Consider the following 21,951-nt stretch of genomic DNA (forward strand, 5'->3'; position numbering starts at 1 on the left):
TCATTCTATCTATCTCAGTCTACAGAACCTACTGCTCTGATACCACCTGTTGTGGGGACCCGGGCTCTAATTCCTTTTCTTGGGATTAAATGGATCAATATTATAAAACGTGGGTCAATTTTTCGCTTTTACATTTAATCAAATGTAATTAAACAAGCATCAATCTTTATTTAATTTACAACATACAAACATAATATACATGTCTTATTCTGTATGCCCTCAACTAACCAGTATTAAAAGACAGTACATAATAAAAGACAACTACTGGTCCATCTGCTACGCCCGAGATCTCCACGCTAACACGATCATCTCTGTCTCGACCCAGATCCTGCCCCACCTGTTGTTATGCACACATACAGACATAACAACAGCCGGAAAACCGGTGAGAACAAATCCCAGTATAAACATGTATACATGCAGTAAATCAATCTAAAACATGCAACATGCTAATATGAATGACATGCATATATAATCATGCAATGCGAGTCTAATCATGTCTAGATGCGACTCGACTAGAACTCTAGGTATCCCGTTGTGAATAAGACATCACTGTCTGTCACCTACCCTCCCAATCGAGGTGTTGTACGTCTTATTCCTAGACTTCGGCCTGATCTGTATCCGCGTCTACAATAGGGGCGGTGATCTTCCCCTAAGCTGTGATATCGCCGAACGTCTAGAAGTCTGCCTGATCTCCAGACTGTCCTATCTTAATGCATGAATACACAATCTGTAAACAAGCATAATCATTCTAATGCAATGCCACACGATCTGTAAACAAAGCATAGCAAGATTTGTATACAATTCTATAAACAAATCTATAAACAATCATAATCATATCTATATATAAACAATAAAACAAGTATGTGATTTTGGTTGGGAAACTCAAATGTGATCTCATTTGAGTCGTGATTCCCCAAACAAAACATGTACTATACCTTTCGTCGCACTGTTGGTGTCACGGTTGACAATACGAATCTGAAATAGAAATGTTGATACAAATCTATCAATCTCTTATCTAATCAACACATATCCAAGTCACTACGTGATCTTAATACAATTTGACGGTATAACGACGTATACTCTTAATACCGGTCAAACCAATCTCAATAAATATCAACACTATATCATCCTCAACTCATACTCAAATCATATGCATAACACCATATTCAAAATCGATATCTCTTATACCTAAACATATGCTGAAATTCATAAGAAATGCATACGACATCCTTTCTTTGTTCTAGTTTTGATTATAACCTTATAATCCTTGCTAGAATATCTAAATACAGTCATAATAGCATTTCCCTTACATGAAATTCTTGAAACATGTTAGAACTGAATAAAAAGTGTACCCTTTCAAAGCCTTCGATGCAAGGAACAAGAATCTCAACTCGGAACTAAATTCGGGTAATCGAATCTTGTAAAACTAGCAAAGAAGGCTTGCAAGAACTTACTGAATTCCCTTGGAGGTGTCTCGGTTATCAGCTGCGTGAAATGAAGGAAAAGAAGACACCTAATAGATATTGCATGAAACTCCACACATGGCTATGTGTTTTCGTAACACGCAATACCGCGGGGTGCGGTAACGTAAGGAGCGCGGGTGCGCCAAGCTTTCGGCAGAATATAATTTTCCATGATGCATAGACCGCGGGTGCGGTCTAATTCTACCGCGGGTGCGGTGTGGCTACGGGAATTTTACCAACTTTCTGCCCATTGCACCGCGGGTGCTGTGTCTACAAGCACCGCGGGTGCGGTGTAGCTTCGAATTACTATGGAAAAATTCTATATTTCAAGCCAAACCTCTTCATCTCTTATTTCTTATCTTTATGCCCATTATTCATAGCATATCTATTCATTCAGAATGATCACTCGGTGTTCTGGGCATTACAATTTAGCATATAATCTTTCATTTCTCAATGTCTGCAATACAATTCTTAAGTGCTCGGCATGATCGGTCTCATTTCTCGAGTAAACCAGAATATCATCAATGAAAACAATAACAAACTCATCAAGATACCTCTGAAAGACAAGGTTCATCAATCCCATAAATACCGCTGGTGTAAGGCTCGAGATTAGTAGTTTTCATTGCTGTATGACTCGGAGGATATGAGAATGCATGTCATAAGATGAAAGTAAAAAATATTTCATGTGTGAGAGACTGCACCCGCGCTCAGAACAAGAGTGCACCCGCGGTCATAAATCATGGAATTTTGAATGTGCTGCCGAAGCCATACCGCACCCGCGGTACTTGTAGACACCGCACCCGCGGTGCATGGACAGTAAGTTGGCCAAAATTTCCGTAGCATCACCGCACCCGTGGTGCAGCAAGACCGCACCCGCGGTGTCAAGACCGCACCCGCGGTGTTGTAAAGATCGCATCCGCGGTCGCTACTTTTGGAAAATGAAAATAGGGCCGAAGCTTGAGCGCACCCGCGGTGCTGGAGTGACCGCACCCGCGGTGCTGCATGCGGGAAATCCACCTTGATATTTATGTTGACACATGGCCTGAGGTATAAATACTTTGTGCTGATTCATTCTTTCATCGTTTCAGAAGCTGAGAATTGAGAGAATCCCTTAGAATTCCTCAAGTGTTCTTCAAGTTTGAGGTAAGATTTATCAAGATTTAGCTATCCGATTTTAAATCCAAGCTTATATTATGATCCTTGCATCAAGAGCTTCAAAGTGATGTAAGTTACTTTAAGTTCCAACATGGTTTGAAATTTAGATATGGAAGAAAGTGTAATATGATGGTTATATTGTGTTCTTGGCATAATAAGCATAATATATCCACAAACGGATTGATTTTCGGATACCGTATGAGATTATTTCGATTTTTAGCATGTAGTGGATAGAGCTCAAGAATATTTTGGAGGTTATATATATATATATATATATATCTATGTTGAGCATATTGTGCTGAGGATAAATAGAGAATCATGACTTGTTGAGTTGATATGATCGGTATCGAGAAAATACGTTGTCATGACGTCGAATTGTATCTAGATTTGGTTATTGATTGAGATAGGAATTGTTTTGAGTTGTGTATTGATAGAATGCACATTGATGGTGCCATTTCAGATTTATATTGGCAACGTGATAGCGAGACTCCGACTTTATCACGGACGTTGCGACACGAAAGATATAAATCATGTTGTTTGGGAAGCCACAACTCAAATAAGATATTATTTGAGTTTCCCAAATCAAAATCACATACTAGAATTGGTTGTATTTAATTGTAACATGTTTATGACTTGTTTATAGAATTATATTCAAATCTTGTTACATGATTTTGCTTTGATTATAGAATTGTATTCAAGCATGTAAGATTATTGTGATATTCAGATATGAATATGAGCATGCTTTGTTATAGGTTGATAATCATTGCATTTAAGATAGGAGAGTCGTTGACAGCCATTGTCTACTATCTAGATGTTCGGTGTATCTCAGCTTAGGAGCAGCCTTGACTCCTATTGCAGTCGTTGATACAGCTCAGACCGAAGTCTAGGAATAAGACGTACAGTCACCCCGAGTGGGAGGGTAGGTGACAGCCATTGACGTCTTATTCTCACCGGGATCCCTAGAGTTCTAGTCGAGTCGAGTCCAGACATGGTTTGATTCGCATTGCATTGCATGTGCATATGATGTCATTCATGATAGCATGTTTCATGTTTAATTGATTATATGCATGTTTCATGTTTAATTGATTATATGCATGTATACATGTTTATACTGGGATTTGTTCTCACCGGAGTTTCCGGCTGTTGTTATGTCTGTATGTGTGCATAACAACAGGTGGGGCAGGATCTGGGTCACGCAGAGGATGAGAGATGGACATAGCGTGGTGATCTCGGGCTTAGCAGAAGGACTAGTAGTTGTACCTTTGGCATGTATTGTATTTAATTACTAGTTGTCAAATATGGTGTGGAACGAGACATGTTTGTATCTTATGTTTGTAATTTAAATAAAGAATTTATGTTTGTTTATATACATTAGATTTAATGTTGAAAAGCGAAAATTTGACCCACTTTTATATTAACGATCAATTGAATCCCAAAGAAAAAGTTAGAGCCCGGGTCCCCACAACAGGTGGTATCAGAGCCATAGGTTCTGTAGACTGAGATAAGATAGAATGAGCGGGGTAGATCGAGTCTTCTTCCTTGCTTTATGATATGATGGCATGATTTATTGCTTTCTCTATTACGTGTTGTATTATCTGATTTGATTACAGCATGTATTGGTTAAGACTGAATCAGAACCGATTCTAGATCAGAGGTAACTGACTAGAGGAGGGCTGAGACAGTTGTATATCTTGTATTCTAATCAGTTGGATTATTAGATACATGCCTCCTAGAAGAGCAGTTGTGCCAGTACGATCACCAGCGCCAGAACAGGGTAGCACATCCGGAGATACGATGGATGTCACTGCTACGCCCATGGAGACCTTATTAAAGCGATTCCAGTCATTCCGACCACCGACCTTAAAGGGTACAGAAAATGCAATTGAATGTGAAAGCTGGTTGGAGGATATCGAAATGTTATTTGAGTCTCTGGAATATATTGACGAGAAGCGAGTGAAACTCATTGGCCATCAACTGCAAGACGTGGCTAAGTATTGGTGGGTGAATATAAGGAGAGCACTAGAACAGCGTGGCACCGATGTTACATGGAAATCATTCAAGACGGAGTTTCATCAGCGATTCTTTCCTGTATCCTACCGTAAAGATAAAGGCGCTGAATTTGCAAACCTGAGGCAAGGGCAATTGAACATTGAAGAGTACGTAGCTAAATTTTCTTCTTTGCTTCGCTTTGCACCTCACGTTTCAGGTAATGATGAAGCCGTGGCAGATCAGTTTATAAACGGCTTAAATCCTGATGTCTTTACATTGGTCAATACTGGGAGACCCAATAACTTCGCTGAAGCATTGAACCGTGCCAAAGGAGCTGAAGCAGGGTTTCTTAGGCAACGGAGTGTTCCGTATGTTGCTCCGAGTCCAAGACCGCCACTACCTCCAGCACAACATCCTCCTAGATTTGATAGCGGCGGTAGTAGCAGCGGGCGGAAGGATCTGTTAAAAGCAAAGGGCAAACAGTTTAAGAGGGCAGGGAGCAGTTCGTCGAGCTCCAGTGGGTCAAGACAGAGAGGTTTTGGCCAGAGTCTAGAGGTGGCAAGTGGATATTGCAGTACTTGTGGAGGTAAGCTTGCCACAGAACAGTGTCAAGGTGTAGTGGGCAGGTGTAACATATGCAAGCAACCGGGGCATTATGCCAAGGTCTGTCCTCAGAGAAGTGGTGCATCGAGATTCCAGGCTGCAGGGTCGTCTGCCTCAGTGACTCAGCCTGAGAGGCAAGTTTCATCTGTTCACTCATTTCAGCCGCCACCTGCACAGACCCAGCCTCGAGCCAGAGGTGGTCAGACTGGGAGCCAGCCGACCCGACAACAGGCTCAAGTATTTGCGTTGACAGAGGAGCTAGCACAACATGCCCCAGATGATGTCATTGGAGGTAAGTGTTATATTTGCGGTTATCCTGCTTATATATTGATAGATACGGGCGCATCGCATACATTCATATCAGAACGATTTGCATTATTGCATTCTCTGCCTGTTGAGTCGTTATTAGATGTCATGTCTATTACTTCTCCGTTAGGATGTGGATTCATATCGGTGACTACGGTTAGACATTGCATCTTACAGTTTGAGGGTCATGAAATTGATCTAGATTGCATAGTACTCGGGTTAGATGATTTTGATTGTATTGTTGGAATTGACATGTTAACAAAGTACAGAGCCATCGTGGATTGTTTCCACAAGATTGTCAGATTCAGACCAGAAATGACAGACGAGTAGAAATTCTACGGAAAGGGTTCCAGATCTCGGATTCCCTTGATTTCGGCTTTGTCTATGAATAAGTTGTTACAGAAAGGAGCAGATGGGTTCATTGTGTATGCTGTAGATGTACAGAAATCTAGCCCGACATTAGCAGATTTGCCAGTAGTACGGGAATTTGCAGATGTGTTTCCAGAGGAGATTCCAGGGTTACCTCCGGTGCGAGAGGTAGATTTTAGTATTGATTTGATTCCAGGTACCACTCCTATTTCGAGAGCTCCGTATAGGATGGCACCGATAGAGTTGAAAGAATTAAAGGCACACTTTGAAGATCTTCTGGCCAAGGGATATATCAGACCTAGTGTATCTCCTTGGGGTGCTCCGGTGCTATTCGTGCGAAAGAAAGATGGATCGATGCGGTGGTGTATCGATTACAGGCAACTGAATAAGGCGACGATAAAGAATAAGTAACCTTTGCCTAGAATTGATGATTTATTTGATCAGTTGCAGGGATCCTCTGTTTATTCTAAGATTGATTTACGATCCGGATATCATCAGCTTCGAGTTCGAGATGTAGACATACCGAAAACAGCATTCCGAACCAGGTATGGGCATTACGAATTTATTGTCATGCCTTTTGGTTTAACAAATGCTCCGGCGGTATTTATGGGATTGATGAATCAAATCTTTCAGAGGTATTTGGATGATTTTGTTATTGTCTTTATCGACGACATTCTGGTGTATTCTAAGAACAGGAATGAGCATGCAGAACATCTCAGAATTGTGTTGCAGACACTGAGAAATGAGAGACTGTATGCCAAATTGTCAAAGTGTGAGTTTTGGTTGAATCGAGTTGTCTTTTTGGGACATATCATATCTGGAGATGGTATTTCGGTAGATCCGAGTAAAGTGGAAGCTGTGATCAATTGGCCGAGACCGACGTCCGTGCCAGAAATACGCAGTTTCATGGGTCTAGCAGGATACTATAGACGATTCATCCAAGATTTCTCCCGTATTGCGAAGCCAATCACACAATTGACACAGAAGAATGCGCCATTCCTATGGTCTGAGGAATGTGAGTCTAGCTTTCTAGAATTGAAGAAAAGGCTGACAAGTGCACCTGTCTTGATGATTCCTTCAGGTATGGGTGATTTCGTTGTATATTGTGATGCCTCTCACAGAGGTTTGGGATGTATTCTTATGCAGCGAGGTCATGTGGTCGCATATGCCTCAAGACAGTTGAAGACTCACGAGACTCGATACCGCATTCATGATCTTGAATTGGCGGCTATCGTATTTGCACTGAAGATCTGGCGTCATTATCTTTATGGCGAGAAATTTGAGTTCTATTCGGACCATAAAAGCCTAAAATATTTGTTTTCTCAGTCGGAGTTGAACATGAGGCAGCGTAGATGGCTTGATCTGTTGAAAGACTTTGATTGTGAGATCAAATATTATCCAGGGAAGTCAAATGCAGCAGCAGACGCCTTAAGTCGAAAGGTTTGTTCCCTATCCCTATCAACGATAGGTGTTACAAAACTCGTTGAAAATTGCTGTTTCTCTGGATTAGAATTTGATACAGATAAGAAGCCACTACGACTCGCTACTATTCAAGCTGAGCCAGACCTGATCCGGAGGATCAAAGAAGCTCAACGAACCGATCAGAATGTGCAAAGATCGATCCAGATGGTCAGAGCAGGACATTTATCAGAATATCAGGTACGCGATCATGTGCTGTACGTGAATAACCGCCTTGTAGTGCCAGATGTTTCAGACTTGAGACATCAGATTATGTCCGAAGCGCACTGCAGTCGGTTCAGCATTCATCCTGGTGGCAGGAAGATGTACAATGATCTGAAGACACAGTTCTGGTGGAAACAGATGAAGTCAGACATCGCAGGGTATGTGTCTAAATGCTTGAACTGCCAACAGGTGAAAGCCGAGAGGAAGAAGCCCGGAGGGTTACTTCAGAGTTTGTCTATTCCTGAATGAAAATGGGACCATATTTCCATGGATTTCGTGACGAAGTTACCCCGATCTTCCCGAGGCTGTGATGCGATTTGGGTCGTTATCGATAGATTGACAAAATCAGCTTGTTTCATCCCGTATAGAATGACTTATAGACACGATCAGATGGCGGAGATATATGTTCGAGAGGTAGTCAGATTACATGGTGTGCCGAAGTCTATCGTATCAGATCGTGATCCACGATTTACTTCACACTTTTGGCACAGTTTACAGCAGGTCTTAGGTACGACATTACACCTGAGTACTGCTTATCATCCTCAGACAGACGGACAGTCAGAGCGGACTATCCAGACGTTAGAGGATATGTTGAGAGCCGTAGTGCTAGATTTTGGCACTAGTTGGAAAGATTCCTTACCTCTTTGTGAATTCTCGTACAATAATAGCTATCAGACGAGCATTGAGATGGCACCGTTTGAAGCGTTATATGGCAAGAAGTGCAGATCTCCGCTATACTGGGATGACATTGTAGAGGTACCAGAACTTGGACCAGATATGATTCGTGATATAACAGAGAAAGTGAAAGTCATTCAGAAGAGGATGAAAACGGCGCAAGACAGGCAAGCGAAATACGCCAACATCAGACGTAGACCGTTAGTATTTGAGCAAGGAGACAGGGTGTTTCTAAAGATTTCCCCCTTCAGAGGCGTTGTCAGATTTGGCAAGCGTGGAAAGTTGTCTCCTAGATACGTCGGTCCTTACGAGATTCTAGAGAAGATTGGCGATCGAGCATATCGACTGGCTCTTCCTCCTTCTCTATCTGGGATACATGACGTCTTTCATGTATCGATGTTGCGTAAATACATTCCTGATGTTTCTCATGTCATTCGTCCTGACGAAGCTGAGCTTGATCAGACTTTAAGCTACGTTGAACAACCGATACAGATTCTTGATCGGAAGGAAAAGAAGCTCAGAACGAAGACTATTCCTCTAGTGAAAGTCCAATGGAGTCGTCACGACACTGAAGAAGCGACATAGGAGACAGAAGCCGACATGCGACATAAACACCCCAAGTTATTCCAATGATGTAAGTATTAACCTAACTTTGATGTTATTACTTTTGATGCTTGCATTGATAGAATGATATTTGATTTCGAGGGCGAAATCATTTCTCAGAGGGGGAGAAATGTAAGGCTCTATATTAGTAGTTTTCATTGCTGTATGACTCGGAGGATATGAGAATGCATGTCATAAGATGAAAGTACAAAATATTTCATGTGTGAGAGACTGCACCCGCGCTCAGAACAAGAGTGCACCCGCGGTCATAAATCATGGAATTTTGAATGTGCTGCCGAAGCCATACCGCACCCGCGGTACTTGTAGACACCGCACCCGCGGTGCATGGACAGTAAGTTGGCCAAAATTTCCGTAGCATCAACGCACCCGCGGTGTCAAGACCGCACCCGCGGTGTTGTAAAGACCGCACCCGCGGTCGCTACTTTTGGAAAATGAAAATAGGGCCGAAGCTGGAGCGCACCCGCGGTGCTGGAGTGAGCGCACCCGCGGTGCTGCATGCGGGAAATCCACCTTGATTCTTATGTTGACACATGGCCTGAGGTATAAATACTTTGTGCTGATTCATTCTTTCATCGTTTCAGAAGCTGAGAATTGAGAGAATCCCTTAGAATTCCTCAAGTGTTCTTCAAGTTTGAGGTAAGATTTATCAAGATTTAGCTATCCGATTTTAAATCCAAGCTTATATTATTGATCCTTGCATCAAGAGCTTCAAAGTGATGTAAGTTTCTTTAAGTTCTAACATGGTTTGAAATTTAGATATGGAAGAAAGTGTAATATGATGGTTATATTGTGTTCTTGGCATAATAAGCATAATATATCCACAAACGGATTGATTTTCGGATACCGTATGAGATTATTTCGATTTTTAGCATGTAGTGGATAGAGCTCAAGCAGATTTCGGAGGTTATATATATATATATATATAAATATATATATATATATATATATATATATATATATATATATCTATGTTGAGCATATTGTGTTGATGATAAATAGAGAATCATGACTTGTTGAGTTGATATGATCGGTATCGAGAAAATACGTTGTCATGCCGTCGAATTGTATCTAGATTTGGTTATTGATTGAGATAGGAATTTTTTTGAGTTGTGTATTGATAGAATGCACATTGATGGTGCCATTTCAGATTTATATTGGCAACGTGATAGCGAGACTCCGACTTTATCACGGACGTTGCGACACGAAAGGTATAAATCATGTTGTTTGGGAAGCCACAACTCAAATAAGATATTATTTGAGTTTCCCAAATCAAAATCACATACTAGAATTGGTTGTATTTAATTGTAACATGTTTATGACTTGTTTATAGAATTATATTCAAATCTTGTTACATGATTTTGCTTTGATTATAGAATTGTATTCAAGCATGTAAGATTATTGTGATATTCAGATATGAATATGAGCATGCTTTGTTACAGGTTGATAATCATTGCATTTAAGATAGGAGAGTCGTTGACAACCATTGTCAACTATCTAGATGTTCGGTGTATCTCAGCTTAGGAGCAGCCTTGACTCCTATTGCAGTCGTTGATACATCTCAGACCGAAGTCTAGGAATAAGACGTACAGTCACCCCGAGTGGGAGGGTAGGTGACAGTCATTGACGTCTTATTCACACCGGGATCCCTAGAGTTCTAGTCGAGTCGAGTCCAGACATGGTTTGATTTGCATTACATTGCATGTGCATATGATGTCATTCATGATAGCATGTTTCATGTTTAATTGATTATATGCATGTATACATGTTTATACTGGAATTTGTTCTCACCGGAGTTTCCGGCTGTTGTTATGTCTGTATGTGTGCATAACAACAGGTGGAGAAGGATTTGGGTCACGCAGAGGATGAGAGATGGACATAGCGTGGTGATCTCGGGCTTAGCAGAAGGACTAGTAGTTGTACCTTTGGCATGTACTGTATTTAATTACTAGTTGTCAAATATGGTTTGGAACCAGACATGTTTGTAATTTAAATAAAGAATTTATGTTTGTTTATATACATTAGATTTAATGTTGAAAAGCGAAAATTTGACCCACTTTTATATTAACGATCCATTGAATCCCAAAGAAAAAGTTAGAGCCCGGGTCCCCACAGCTGATGCATTCGTTAAACCAAAAGGCATGAGAATAAACTCGTAATGTCCATACCTGGTTCGGAATGCTGTCTTCGGTATATCAACATCTCGTACTCGCAGCTGGTGATATCATGATCTCAAATCAATCTTTGAATAGACGGAGGATCCCTGCAACTGATCAAATAAATAATCGATGCGAGGCAATGATATTTATTCTTCACCGTCGCCTTGTTAAGTTGCCGGTAATCAATGCACAATCTCATCAAACTGTCTTTCTTTCGTACAAATAGCACTGGTGCACCCCAAGGAGATACGCTCGGTCTAATGTAACCCTTGGCCAATAGATCTTCAAGTTGTGCTTTCAATTCTTTCAGTTCAATAGGTGTCATTCTGTACGGAGCTCGAGATATAGGAACTGTACTTGGTATGAGATCGATGCTAAAACCAACCTCTCGGGCTGGAGGTAACCCTAGAATCTCGTCTGGGAATACATCGGCAAACTCACGTACCACTAGCAGATCTGCCAAGGTTGGGCTCGATTTCAGTAGATCTACTGAATATACAAGGAACCGCTCTGGTCATCGTTAAAGCAGATACTAAGGGAATCCAAGATCTGGAACCCTTACCGTAGAATTTCCAATCGTCAGTCATCTCTGGTTTGAACCTGACAATTTTCTGGAAACAGTCTATAGTCGCTCTATACTTGGTTAACATGTCAATCCCAATAATACAATCAAAATCAGCTATCCCAAGCACAATACAATCTAAATCAATTTCATGACCTTCAAACTGTAGTATACAATGTCTAACTGAAGTCAAAAATGTAAGACCACTTCCCAACGGAGAAGAAATAGACACTACAGTAGCTAAGGACTCGACAGGAAAAGCATGCAACAATGCAAAGCGCTCCAAAACATAGGCAGGATAACCGCAAAAAAAAATAGTTACCTGTGATCACATCGTCCGGTGCATCTTGGGCTTGCTCCTCTGTCAATGCAAACACCTGAGCCTACTGTCTGGGAGGTTGGCTCACAGTCTGGCTACCTCTGGCTCTGGACTGTGTCTATGTAGGAGTGGGCTGAAAGGAATGGACGGACGAAGCTTGCCTCTCAGGTAGAGCTACTGATGCAGATGACCCTGCACCCGGAAATCTCTGTGAACCTCTCTTTGGACAGACCTTGGCGAAATGTCCCTGCTGCCTACATATGTTACATCTGCCCATCACACCCTGACACTGCTCGGTGGCATGTCTACCTCCACAAGAACTGCAATACACACCTGTATATTCTGTACTCTGGCCAGGACCTCTCTGTCGTGACCCACTGGAGCTCGACGAACTGCTCCCTGATCTCTTGAACTGTTTTCCCTTTGCTTTCAGCTGATCTTTCCTCCCACTGCTGCTACCACCGCTCTCAAATCGGGGAGGGGATTGAACTTAAGGTAGTGGCGGTCTAGGAGTCGGAGCGACATAGGGAATTCTTTGTTGTCTCAGTAATCCAGCTTCCGCTCCCTTGGCACGGTTCAACGCATCAGTAAAGTTGTTGGGCCTACCAGTATTCACCAAGGTAAAGATTTCTGGATTCAAACCATTTATAAGCTGATCCACAACGGCCTCTTCATTCTCGGCAACATGAGAAGCAAATCTGAGCAATGACGAAAACTTGGCAACATACTCTTCGATGTTCAGTTGTCCCTGCCTCAAATTGGAGAACTCGGCACCTTTGTCTTTTCGGTATGACAGCGGAAAGAATCGTTGATAGAACTCAGTCTTGAACACCTTTCAAGTAATCTGTGTGCCACGGTGCTCCAATGCTCTCTTCATAGTAATCCACCAATTCTTTGCTACATCTTGCAATTGGTGCCCAACTAATTTCACTCGTCGGTCATCTGTGTACTCAAGGGATTCAAATAGCATCTCAATATCCTCTAGCAAACTCTCACACTCGACTGCATTTTATGTGCCTTTCAGTGTCGGTGGTCGGAAAGACGGAAACCGTTTAAGCAAAGTCTCCATCGGTGTAGCAGTCACGTCCATCGGATCATTGGATGTACTGCCCTGTTCTGGTGCCCGACCTGCTGCTGGTTGCGGTACTGGTCGAGGCGGCATATCTGAATATCAAACAGATCAATACACAATCTATACAATCTGTCTCAGCCCTCCTCTGATCATATACCTCTGATCCAGAATCGGGTCTGATTCAGTCTTTGCAAATAGATGCTGCAATCAACTCAGATAACAATACAACATGTAGGGAAAGCAATAAATCATGCTAGCACAACAAAAGCAAAGAAGAAAACTCATCTACCCCGCTCATTCTATCCTATCTCAGTCTAAAGGATCTATGGCTCTGATACCACTGGTTGTGGGGACCCGGGATCTAACTCAATTCTTTCTGGGATTAATTGGATCTTTGCTAGAAAATGTGGGTCATAAAAAAAATTTCTTTTAAGCATTATAAACTAATGTATATGAATTATACATAAACACAAAAGGTTGACATATTATTAAAACTCCAAATAACATTTACATGTCCAACTACAATTATTCTACTAGTGTTTAGAAAACTAATACATGTCTAGTATTAAACCACTAGTCCTTCTTCTTGGCCCGGAATCTCCACGCTAACTCGATCCTCATCTCTGTCTTGACCCCGATCCTGTCCCACCTGTTGTTATGCACACATACAGACACAATAACAGTCGGAAACTACGGCGAGAACAAATCCCAGTATAAAACATGTATAGATGCATGACATATAATTTCATAATAAATCATAACACATGTTTCCGTAATTATGACACATTAGTAAATACAGATAAAACAATTCGACTCTTACTCTTTAACTCGACTCGTATCTAATTCTAGGGATCCCGATGTGAATAAGATGTAACAGGTCTCCCACCCACTCTCCCATTCGGGGTGGCGTTACATCTTATTCCTAGACTTCGGTCCTGACTGTATCGAATATCTACAATCGGAGTGATTCTGATCCGAAGCATCGACACCACCGAACGTCTAGTTATTTGGAGAATCTACCAAATGACTCACCTATCTTAAAGGCTTGAATATTAATCTATAAACAAAGCATAAGCATTCAAAATATAAACAACAATCTAGTTTGTGATTTTGTTGGGAAACTCAAATTGAATCTCATTTGAGTTATGTCTTCCCAAATCAAACATGAATTATACCTTTCTTGTTAAACCTTTATCGATGTCGAGGTCTCGAAGTCGAAGTGAGGCACGATAAATCTGAAATGGCAATGTTCAATAGATACAAGATCAACATTCAACTCAACCAATACATGTACGTAGCAATATTCATTCTCGCTATACTTTGACGGCATAACGACGTGATCTTGTAATACCAAATCAACTCAAATAACACATATATGATATCAACAATTCCCAATTCTCAATAACCATGCACCACACTTCGAAATCGGTATAATCCTACATACACATATTCTGAAATTACAAAACAATCACATACGATAACATTTCTTCGATCCGTTTTCAAATATACGTTCGGAATCATCATAAGAACACATAATAACAACCAATATCTGATTTCTCCAACATCTCAACTTCAAAACATGTTGAAAATTAACAATAATTACTTCCTTTGGTAGCTTGAAACAAGAGGAGCGTAAAACTAGTCTCAGATCGAAAATCGGTTGGCCAGATTGCACCAAAACCACAAATCTAAGCTATGAAGAACTTGAGGAATTCTGAAGCTTTTCTTGTTCCTTTCTCGACCATATGAAGCTGGAAATGAAGACAACTCAATATATATGCATGGCAAGGGGCAAGTGTCCTATTTTTTTGGCCTACACGTCTCGCGCATATGCGCGACACCAACCGGCGCATATGCGCGAGACCTACTGTTTCGGAATTTTCCATTTCAACACCTCGCGCATATGCGCGCCTCATCTCACACATATGCGCAAGGTCTTCTGGACTCCTCGCGCATGTGCGCCAAAGGTTCTGGACATTTCTCGCATATGCGCCGAGCTGAGTGGCGCATATGCGCGAGAGCTCATCTCGCACATACTTTGCATCTATTTCCTCGTTTCTTCCGGTCCGATACGATGCATCTACAATCACCTTAACTATCAACAAAATATGTCTGATTATGATAATAAAATTCTCGGGCCTTACATAAGGCTTGACACGTAAAGATGAACAACGTCATATTATTGGGTCCTAATCAAACGTGAGACAAAAGTCTATACTTTATATCTTACTAAATATTGAGGAATTGTGATTGGCTGATATTATTCGGGATCATAATTCACTAATTGGACCTTGCGTACCTACTGAGGAAAGAAGTTTCCCGTTTTCACTAAAGGGTAGTGAAAGATGTCAAAACAGTGGGAGTAAACATTTATAAAGTAAAAGTCTATACTTATATCTTACTAAATATTTTAAAATAGTCATTAACATTTATCTGTTTACTTTTCAATACTTTTTGACAATGTCTTTGATTCGCAATTCGCTATATGTAATACTCGACAAACACATATAAACCAGACCTAATTACCTCAATTGGCTAAGAAATCTGAAAATCGCCTTGAATTCGGAAAGGATAGCATATACACTTACTAAGTCGCCCCCTGTTGAGGCTCCGACTAACTGCACTCCTGAGAAATTCCAGACTTACAAAGAATGGTGTGACCATGACTTGAAAGCCGAGTGTTATATGCAGGCATCTATGAAAGACGAGAAGTCGGTTCTTCATGTGGATTCTTCATCTGGTACGAAGATTGGTCCACATGGGAAGGGAAAGAAGCGTTATTTCCAACGTCCCAGGAAGAACGTGACCTTGAAGAGGCAATCTCCGAGTCCCGCTATGGCAGCCATACCAGTAACGGCTGACAAGACTGTTGACATATGTCATCACTGAAACCTGGACATTGGAGGCGTAATTGCAGGGAATATCTTACCCAGAAGAGTTCTGGAAACTTTATGTTCTATATTGAAGTAAACATTTAAATTAACTCTACTTCTTGGGTATTGGATACCGGTTGTGACTCACATCTCTATAATGAGTTACAAATGATGGGAAGAAGTAGGAGACTTAGGGAAGGTGAGACCTTCTTGAGGTTGGGCAATGGAGCAAGAGTTGCTGCCAAGGCCGTGGGAAATGCTTACTTATTGTTGAACAATGATTTTAAGTTGATTTTAAGAGATGTTTTGTTTGTACCTGATTTGGTGAAAAACATTATTTCCATTTATATACTTGATAAAATGGATATTCTTGTTTATTTAGCAAAGATGTTTGCAACATTTACAAGAATGAATGTTTAATTGGTACTGGAGAACTTGAAATTGATCTCTATAACTTAAAATTGAAAGATATTCCACTGAACAATGTCCAAGAAATAACAACAACAAACAAGCGAAAACAAGATACTCTAAATTCGGCACAATTATGGCATGCTTGATTAGGACATATTTTCCTAAGAAGGATGAACAAGCTAGTGGGAGTAGGCATGTTTGATACGGCTGATATTAATGCTCTCACGACTTGTGAATCCTGTCTGAAAGGAAAGATGACCAAAATTCCCTTTAAGGGCCATGTGGAGCGCGCCAAAGGGTTATTGGATTTGATCCATACCGATGTGTGCGTCCGCTTAGCATCACCACTAAGCATGGACATGCCTACTTCATCACCTTTACCGATGACTTTTCGAGGTATGGGTATGTGTATTTAATGAAATACAAGTCTGAAGCCTTTGAAAGGTTCAAAGAATTCAGAAGTTAAGTAGAGAAACAGTTGAGACGAAGCATCAAGACACTTTGATCGGATCGAGGTGGTGAGTACTTGAGTGACGAGTTCCAAGAGTATCTTAGGGAGAATGGGATTCTCTCGCAGTGGACTCCGCCCTCTACACCACAGTTGAATGGTGTTACGGAGCGTCGTAACCAGACTTTGATGGACATGGTTCGATCTATGATGAGGTTCACGGAGTTGCCGCCATCCTTTTGGAGATATGCGCTTGAGACAGCGGCACTGTTGTTGAACAATGTCCATTCAAAGGCAGTTGACAAGACACCATATGAGATATGGATGGGTAAGCCACCCAAATATTCTTATCTTAGAATATGGGGGTGCCCTGCTTATGTGAAGCAGGTAGTGGGAGATAAATTGGATAGTCGATCCATTTTATGTTACTTTGTGGGATATCCAAAGAATTCGGTTGGATACTACTTCTATCATCCCAAAGAAACAAAGGTGTTTGTTTCTTGGAATGCAACCTTTTTGGAAAAGGAATTTCTATTGAATAGAAAAGGCGAGATGATAGAACTCGAAGAGGTTCGAGAGACACCCACAATTATAGAACCCACACCCGAAGAGCCAAGAGAGGAGATACATACTCCTAGAAGATCCGAGAGAGTCTCGAGACCACCTATGAGGTATGGTCTGCTTCTTGAAGAGGGCCATGATGAGCCTATCCATGGATGTGATTCAAGGACCTTCAAGGAAGCATTATCTGATGCTGATTCATCCAAGTGGCTTGAAGCAATGGAATCTGAGATGAATTCCATGCATTCGAACCAAGTGTGGAATCTCGTGGATCCACCTGAGAGAACTGTTCCCATAGGGTGTAAATGGATTTACAAGAGGAAATTTGGGGCGGATGGGAAGGTATTGACCTTCAAGGCGCGATTGGTAGCAAAAGGATATACTCAAAGACAAGGAGTTGACTTTGAGGAAACCTTTTCTCCAGTTGCAATGTTCAAGTCCATAAGGATTTTGCTGGCCATAGCTGCATGGTATGACTATGAGATATGACAGATGGATGTTAAGACAGCCTTTCTTAATGGGAATATTAAGGAAGAGATTTACATGTCTCAACCCGAAGGGTTTACATCTACCCGAAGTGAGTATATGGTATGCAAACTTCAAAGATCTATTTATGGTCTAAAGCAGGCATCTAGGAGTTGGAACCTCAGATTCGATAGTACAATCAAATAGTTTGGTTTTGCTAAAATTCCTGAGAAACCCTGTGTTTATAATATGGTCAGTGGGAGTGCTGTGACATTCCTTATGCTTTATGTTGATGACATTCTACTCATTGGGAATGATGTAGGAATGTTGCAATCAACTAAGATATGGTTAGCGAGTAAGTTCTCGATGCAGGACTTGGGTGAAGCATCTTTTGTATTGGGAATATAGATCTATAGAGATAGATCAAAAAGATTGCTTGGTCTCACCCAGTCCACATACATTGATACCATCGTGAAGCGGTTCTCGATGGATGAGTCTAAGAGAGGACATCTACCAATGTGTCATGGCGTGTCCCTATCCAAGTCTATGTCTCCCAAGACTGATGATATGATAGCGGCGATGACACTCATTCCGTATGCATCTGCGATTGGTAGCATCATGTATGGGATGATATCTACACGTCCTGACGTGGCTTTCGCACTAAGTTTAGTGAGTAGATATCATAGCTTATGCTTTTGTAAGGTCTGCAATACTGTGGTCAGATGTCTGCTGTGATCCTCTTGATTCTTTGAGTAGATGAGAATATCATCTATGAATACTATCACGAACTGATCAAGATACGGCTGGAATACGTGATTCATGAGATCCATGAAGATCGATGGCGCATTCGTCAAACCGAACGGCATCACAAGGAACTCGAAGTGGCCATACCCAGTCCTAAAAGCAGTCTTGAGAACATCGGCGTCTTTCACTCTCAGCTGATGATAACCAGAACGCAGATCAATCTTGGAGAATATTGAAGCTCCCTGCAACTGGTCAAATAAATATTCAATCCTCGGGAGTGGGTATTTGTTCTTCACTGTAACTCTTTTCAACTCCCGGTAATCAATGCAGAGCCTCATCAAACCATCCTTTTTCTTCACAAATAAGACCGGTGCGCCCCATGGCCAAAAGCTCGGGCGAATGAACTCCTTGTCAAGAAGTTCCTGAATCTGTTTCTTGAGTTCTGTCATCTCTGTCGGTGCTAATCGGTATGGTTCTTGCAATATCGGTCTGGTACCTGGCATAAGCTCAATAAAAAAATTCCACCTCTCGCACAGGTGGTAAACCAGAGACGTCATCAAGAAAAACGTCTAGAAAGTCCCGGACAATAGGAACATCGGATGTTGGCTGTTTGGGCATCTCGGGAACAGATACAAGAGTAGCTAAATATGCTCGGCACCCTCGATGCATGAGTTTCCTAGCCTGGACGCAAGATATCATACGCGGTAAATTAAAATACCTGTCTGGCTCGAATAAGAATTGTTCCATCCCACGCGGTCGGACTAGAACAGATCTCCGTTGGAAGTTAATCAAAACTCTGTTCCTCAATAGCCAGTCCATCCCTAGAATGATATCAAATTCTGGCATCGGCAGAACGATAAGATCCGCATACACAAGATTACCACGAAGTTCAAGATCTATATCTCGGGTCACATTAGTGGTTGTCATCTCCTCTCCAGAAGGCAATGCTACTGAATACGCTATGTCTAGCCCAATTGATTTGATCTAGAGGGAATTTGCAAAGGTTTCTGAAATGAACGAATGGGTAGCCCCTGAATCTATCAAGGTTTTCGTAGCTGAACCGGCTATAAAGATTCTCCCTGAAAGATTGGAATATTATGCTAAACCCAATAGTTTTACAAGAACTATGCTTATAGACATGCAAAGGTCAAAGTTCTTCTAACCTAAATTCCCGTAAATAACACTGATTAGAGCATGCAATCCTATCATAAATTCTAAGTTCAAATTATTAACCCAAAATATTAAACTTCAAATAAAACTTAAGGATTTATGATACCTGTCATGAGCATCGTCTCTGGGTTAGTCTCCGCAGCATGGAGGGCAAAAACTCTGCCTTACGTAGGCAGATTCTTCTGAGGAAAATTCTTCAATATGTGGTCAGTACTACCACATTTGTAACACTTTCCCGAACCATACATACATGGCCCACATGATGGCGTGAGAACTTGGCACAAACTGGATACTCCACTGTCCTCGGGACTGCTCGTCCCTGCTGTTGCGGCTGCAGCCCTCTGTTCACGGGTGGACCGTGGAAAGGTCTCTTATTCTGATGCTGTGACTGAGGAGGACGGTGTGGTGCCTGAAATGGTCGTTTTCCAAGGCGATCGCGCTAAATATAATTCTGGTCTTGCTCTGCCGCTAGAGCTCTGGAAACAACCACATCATAAGTAGTAGGGCCAGCCACCCTAACATCAAGGCGTAAGATCGGCCGTAGACCATTCAGAAAATGCCTCAATTTGGCTTCAACATCATTAGCAATCAGGGGTACAAAATGACATCCCCTCTCGAACTTACGGATGAACTCCGTAACTGTCAAGTCCCCCTGCCTCAGGGTCATGAACTCCATACTCAATCTAGAACGCACCTCTTCAGTAAAGTATTTGGAGTAGAATACCTCTGTGAAGCGTGCCAAGCTCAAAGTAGTCAAATCCAAAGCCACTGATGCTCCCTCCCACCATAGGCGAGCGTCTCCTCCGAACAGATAGGTCGCACATCATACCCCATCTCCATATTCAAGCCCCATAAACTCGAAAATAACCTCAAGGGACTTAATCCAGCCCTCGACAGCCATAGAATCGGACGTCCCTAAGAACTCCTTCGGTCGCATCTTCATGAACCGCTCATAGATAGCCTCCGGTCCAGTCTGTCTGGCTCCCACTACATTGTTCCCCGCAAACTGTGCGAAGAACTGAGTCATCCCAGCTAGCATCCGGGCATTCATATCTGGTGGAGGGGGTGGTGGTAAATCTCTCTCCTCGTTCTATCCTTTTCTCTGATCCTCACCGTCCTCATGACGGCGCTCATCATCACCTCTCGGGCGTCCAACACGGCGTCTAGGAGGCATGATGTTCCATAATTATAACCCATACGTAACCAACATTCATAATTCCACTATTTCTTTAAATTTAAATAAATAATGCATAATCGTAATCTTGACGTAAAATCTTTCATGCAATCATGATGTAAAAATATTTCGAGCTTTAAAATAAGTGCGTAATCATAAAACTTACAGACCGAAGACGTGACTTTATGAGCTTCTCGAGAGCAGTAGTAGTACAACCCTTTACAAGATCATAGGCTCTGATACAACCTGTAAAGGCCCGTATTTCGTATTCATAAGATGGCGGAATTATTAAAAAAATTTCTAAAAAAATAAATATCTTGCCCAATTTATAAAATAAACATGTAAATAACATAACCTTAAAATAACAGCAGAAGTCAAGATAGTGTTTCAAACAGTAATTTAAAATAGTCCAACATGTTAAAATCGAGTTTGAATGATAAAAGGTGCATAAATTAAATCATGAGGTCCTCGGGTTTACTACTGCTGTCCCAATATCGCTCACTGGTCTCCGCCCGCAGTCTCGGCCTCATCAATACCTACAACAATCAAGTCATGTTGAGCGATATTGGGACAACAGTAGTAAACCCGAGGACCTCATGATTTAATTTATGCACCTTTTATCATTCAAACTCGATTTATACATGTTGGACTATTTTTAAATTACTATTTGAAACACTATGTTGATTCCACTGTTATTTTAAGGTTATGTTATTTACATGTTTATTTTATAAATTGGGCAAGATATTTATTTCTTTAGAAATTTTTTTAATAATTCCGCAAAATTATGAATACGAAATACGGGCCTTTACAGTAAAGCTTATAGAGTCTTCAAAAAAAAATACTTTAAATGTTGAGGAATCTATCCATGTTGGTTTTGATGAAACTGTAATAACTGTCAAGCCAACTGATCAAGTTGAGCTAGCTGATAGATTTACAGATATAAGCTTGGATGATGATGATGATGATGAAGAAGACATCCATATTAATCAAAGCAACCTCAAAACACCTGAACCAGAAGTTTTAGATCAAACAGCTGAACCAGAAGTTGTTCCTAACGATCAGTTGATAGAGCAACCAAATGATATTCAGTTACCAACTGAAACCGCTCCAACTGAAACTGAAAACGTTC

This window comes from Primulina eburnea, chromosome 18, assembly GCF_022965805.1.
Source record: "Primulina eburnea isolate SZY01 chromosome 18, ASM2296580v1, whole genome shotgun sequence".
NCBI classification, from domain to species: domain Eukaryota; kingdom Viridiplantae; phylum Streptophyta; class Magnoliopsida; order Lamiales; family Gesneriaceae; genus Primulina; species Primulina eburnea.